Source organism: Petaurus breviceps, unplaced genomic scaffold (assembly GCF_028583685.1).
Source record: "Petaurus breviceps papuanus isolate PSGF00001 unplaced genomic scaffold, PetGlider_PUasm1.0 98, whole genome shotgun sequence".
Lineage (NCBI taxonomy): Eukaryota > Metazoa > Chordata > Mammalia > Diprotodontia > Petauridae > Petaurus > Petaurus breviceps.
This window is the reverse complement of record NW_027187460.1, coordinates 24,590,347-24,595,611: the sequence shown is the minus strand read 5'-3', so window position 1 is coordinate 24,595,611 and position 5,265 is coordinate 24,590,347. Positions and strand designations below refer to the sequence as shown.

General features: G+C 42.1%; 1 long non-coding RNA gene across 1 annotated transcript; it reads right to left on the bottom strand.

Annotated features, from left to right (window-relative positions):
• Window positions 1-698: 698 nt before the first annotated feature.
• LOC138155643 (uncharacterized) lies at window positions 699-2,621 on the bottom strand. The gene is made up of 2 exons (XR_011166916.1): window positions 1,942-2,621; window positions 699-1,737 (listed from the first exon to the last, which is right to left on the bottom strand). It is a non-coding gene; the product is annotated as an uncharacterized lncRNA (long non-coding RNA).
• Between the last annotated feature and the right edge of the window lie 2,644 nt (window positions 2,622-5,265).

The following is a 5,265-nucleotide window of genomic DNA, read 5'->3' as shown; positions in this document are numbered from 1 at the left end:
ACTGTCCACTGGTGAAGGACAGTGCTGTTGTTGCAGGGGTCCGGGAACCTTTCTGTTGGTTCAGAAGCCCTGAAGAAGGATTTTCTGGTTGTATGTTTACAGAAATCCTGGGAGAGGGTTTTGCTAATGTTTTCAGGGGTTCTAGGACTGTTCTACAGACAGAGGATGAATTAGTGAAGAGACTGGCAATGTATCTTATGGCCTTGCTAAGCCTTGTCTCCCCAGGAACTAAGATTGGTGAGAACTTGCCTCTTGTCAAGATGAAGAAAAGACCTCCATTTGGGTATTAAGTGCTGTGTTTAAACTTGATGTAACTCTGGGGTAGATTCAATTGTGATCCAGGGGTGGGGAACTTTTGACCTTATGTTTGGAAACTAATCTCCATTTGAGAAGAGGGGCTTTGTGGTGGACTTAATTAAGGTATAGCCTAGGGGTGGAGAAGTATTTAGAACAGAGACTTTGTAATTGATTGAATGATTGGAAGGTCCTGGGGTGGGGTAGTCCTTGGAGATTATTTAATCACATTTAGTAAATGCTGTATTTGGAATGATGTCATGTTTTGATCTTCTCTGTTCTTGGTTGGTCACTGAATAAAATGGAGAGCACCTATGTGTAGCAGCAAGCACCCCAAGCGTCCTCAGGGTTTGCAGCTACCACAGGTTCTTGGATCTGCTTTGTTAAAGGAAAGCAACTCAAAATGGGTTAACAAGCTTACTTTAATCAGTCAGACATATATCGTTTACCTTGTTCAGGAGAAAAGGTCAGCACCCTGAACCTCAAAGTATACAGGCATAATTATCAAGACAGAAACATCAAGTAGACAGATTTCCAAACTGTCCAACCATTACATCCATACCCAGTCAACATCTGGGTTTCCACATTCTGGGTTTTTCAAAGCCGGGAGACTCTCAACAACGGCTTCCCAGAATTCAGATCAAATCACAGAACACTTCTCAAAGTGAGTCCCAAAACAAGGCTACACATCAGGGCTTATATAGCCTTCTCCTGGCTCAGAGAATGTAACAACCTTATTGACTCACTAGCCAATCAAGAAGTATCTACTGAAAAACAAGCCTCCCCCACCCCAGGCTTCAGGTGCATATTAGCCTAGGGGCAGGGAAGATCTTTAAAATTTACATTCTTATTACATTCGGCCCCAAGATCTTTCATGCCCATAGCATAGACAATTTACTTTTGAATTAGCATTAAACTTCTCTTAGGTCACATTTTCAAAGTACAGAACTAAAGTTACCAAAGTGGCCACTGGGCCTTAAACAAACACCAAGTACATAGCATTATCACTTCAGTTCAAAACAAGAGTTCAAATAAAGTTGGGGGGGAGGGGTATCCTTCCCCTCACACAGCTCCAGCCCCAGCTTCCAAGCACAGAGAGGGGGCTGGGCAACAAAACCAACAAGGTGGGGTCCCTGGGGATCCAAGGCACTTCATTCCACCCACCATAGTCACAAGTCCATCCTCCCCCTGGGTCCCAAACTGTGGGATGCAGCCAGGAAACACACTCAGTGCCCCTGCTTTGCTGCTCAGTTCTTATCTTTTCCTGTGGCTGAATTCCGAACTCCTGGGCTCCTTCTCCTCCCGCAGGCGGCAGCCGCTCCTGGCTTCTGCCCAGGTCCCGATGCAGGCAGCTCACCATTCCCGCTCTCAGCTCAGCGAAGTCTGCATGCAGGCCATTCTTCTCTCCTGCTCCACAGCTCCACAGAGTCACAGCTACCACAACTGGGAAACAAACAATTATCCCAGTCCCCATACTTTCCTTTTACTCTGCAGATCCTGTTCGTGACGCCATTTTGTAGCAGCAAGCACCCCAAGCGTCCTCAGGGTTTGCAGCTACCACAGGTTCTTGGATCTGCTTTGTTAAAGGAAAGCAACTCAAAATGGGTTAACAAGCTTACTTTAATCAGTCAGACATATATCGTTTACCTTGTTCAGGAGAAAAGGTCAGCACCCTGAACCTCAAAGTATACAGGCATAATTATCAAGACAGAAATATCAAGTAGACAGATTTCCAAACTGTCCAACCATTACATCCATACCCAGTCAACATCTGGGTTTCCACATTCTGGGTTTTTCAAAGCCGGGGGACTCTCAACAACGGCTTCCCAGAATTCAGATCAAATCACAGAACACTTCTCAAAGTGAGTCCCAAAACAAGGCTACACATCAGGGCTTATATAGCCTTCTCCTGGCTCAGAGAATGTAACAACCTTATTGACTCACTAGCCAATCAAGAAGTATCTACTGAAAAACAAGCCTCCCCCACCCCAGGCTTCAGGTGCATATTAGCCTAGGGGCAGGGAAGATCTTTAAAATTTACATTCTTATTACACTATGCTGGTATTCTGAACCTTGGGAAGTTGCCTTTCCTTGGCATTACATTACACCTACTGAATTTCATTAAAACCCAATAACCCCATTTCCTAGATACTCTACTGCTTACCTTCTACTGCTATTGCTCAATATAAATCCACAATGGAAAGAGCCTTGGTTCTAGAATCAAAGGACCTTAGTTCAAAACCTGCTTCTAATACTACCTGTGTGATCTTGAGTAAATCATTTAAACTTCCTGGGCCTCAGTTTCCTCAAATGCAAAATGAAGAGGTTGGGGTGGCCAGGTGGAGCAGTGAGTAAGAGCACCAGCCCAGAGTCGGGAGGACCCAGGATCGGTTTCGGCCTCAGATACTTAATACCCACACAAAATAACTGGCCGTGTAACCTTGGGAAAGTTACTTAACCCCAATTGCTTTAAAAAAAAAATGAAGAGGTTGGACGAGGTGATTTCTAAATTTTGATATAGATCTATAATCCTAATTTAACTTTTTCCATCTAAACATGCCGATGATCATATTTGTTAATGTTATTCCGATTATAGCTAATGATAGCTAACATTTATATAGCACCTACTATGTGCCAGGGCAGCTAGGTAGCACAGTATAAAGAGTGCCAGGCCTGAAATCAGAAAGATTCATTTTCCTGAGTTCAAATCTGGCCTCAGACACTTATTAGCTCTGTGACCCTGGGCAAGTCATTTAACCTTGTTTGCCTTAGTTTCTTATCTGTAAAATGAGCTGGAGAAAGAAATGGCAAACCACTCCAATATTTTTCTTTTTTGGAGGGGGGAAAGCAGGGAAATTGGGGTTAAGTGACTTGTCCAAGGTCACATGACTAATAAGTGTTAAGTGTCTGAGGCCAAATTTAAACTCAGGTCCTCCTGACTCCAGGACCGGTGCTCTATTCACTGCATCACCTACCCCCTCCCCCCCAATATATTTGCCAAGAAAACCCCAAATGGGATCCTGGAAAGTTGGATATAACTTAACAGCAATTCTGTGCTGGACACTGTGCTAAGCACTTTACAATTATTATTCCATTTGATCCTTACAACCCCAAGAGGTAGATGCTACTATTATCTCCATTTTACAGATGAGGAAACTGAAGCAAGCAGAAATTTAGTGACTTTCCCAGGGTGACACAGCTACTAAGTGTTCGAAGATGAATTTGAACTCAGGTCTTCCTGACTCTAAGCCTGGCAGTCTATACCCTGTGCTGCCTATGAGAGAAATAGCAAGATATAGTTCACTGTATCTGGAGTTCAAGAATGAGGTTCAAATCTTTCTATTGACATTAGTATAATCATAGGTAAGCCATTTGTCTGAGTCTTAATGTTCTTATGGGGATAATTATTCCTGTAAAACCTATTGCACACAGTTGTTGTGAGGGTCAAATGAGATAATGTGTACAAACTGCTTAGCAAACCTTGGCAGTCTAAATAAAGGTCAACCATTATTTTCTCACTCTGGAACACCCTCTCCCTCAGTTCTTTTGCCTAAATAATAGCAACAGCCCACATTTTTATTGCACCTTACAGTTTCCAAAGTATTTTCCTAGCTTTGTACCTTTGAGTTATATGTAGCAAATGTAATTATTCTCAGCAAAATGAGAAGGTAAAGTGATGGGCCTCAGGACATATTGCAGGAAAGTGTGGCAGGATTCAGGTCTTTATCTTGCAGGTCTTTCTTGCTCAGTCTCTTTTCATGACCCTGAGATCTCAAGGCCCAGCTTCATGTCAACTCCAGTAAACCTTACTTTCAATCAGTCAGTCAACCAATCAGCCAACCAAGGAGTATTTATCAAGTACTGCTATGTGCCAGTCACTGATCCAGGAGTTCAGGATAAAGACAAAAATTAAACAGCCTGTTTGTGCCTGAAGGAGGTCATGTTTGAGAGAGGGAGACAACATATACATGTGCAGGTGCATATTAATACACATGAAGTAAATGCAGGTTACTTTGAGAGAGACAGTGGGAAATGCTAACAGTTGCTAGGATCAGGAGTGGTGCTAGAGCTGAGATTTTAAAGAACCAATACTTCTTTTTTTATTTAATTTTTTAATTTTTCAATTAACAGGCATTTATTTTCTCTCCTTTCGACTTCTTCCCATATGAAAAAAGAAAATCAAAACCCTTGTAACAAATATGCGTTGTCAATGGAAACAAAGTCCCACACTGGCCATGTTAAAAAATGGATTGCCTCATTCTATGCTTTGGGGCTATCGCTTTCCAGTCAGGACAGGAGGAAGAAGGGAAGGTGGGAAAGAAGTAAGAAAAGAAGAAAGGAAAGAAAAAGGAAGGAAGGAAAAAAGGGAGGGGGGGAGAAGGTGAGGGAGAGAAAACACTGAACACATCTATCATGTCTGACAGCATTTGTAGCATTTACTGTCAGGAACCTTCATCTTCTCTATGTGGAAGAGGGCAAAATGGTTTCATCCTCAGTCCTCTGGAATAAATTAGTCATTACATTTTAATTTTGATGTCTTCTGTTGCCACCTTCTTTCCTTAATGTGGTCACTGTGTGAATTTAAAAAAAAAAATTTTTTTTGCATTGGGGAAGGCAGGGTAATTGGAGTTAAGTGCCTTGCCCCAGGTCACACAGCTAGTTAAGTGTTTCAAGTGTCTGAGGCTGGATTTGAACTCAGGTCCTCCTGACTCCAGGGCCGGTGCTCTATTTACTGTGCCACCTAGCTGCCACTACTGTGTGAATTTAAGAAGGTCATGTATGTAGGGAAAAATTTTCTTATTATAATGATCAAGTTTTTCCCCATAGAAGAGATTCAAGAGTGTATCTTCCCTTGATCTCTGAAGAAATGGGGAATGATTGCTGTGAAACAATGCATGTTGATGTTGACTTGGCTAATATGATAGTTTTACTAATCTTTTTCTTTACCTCTTTTTTATTCTTTGTTGTAAA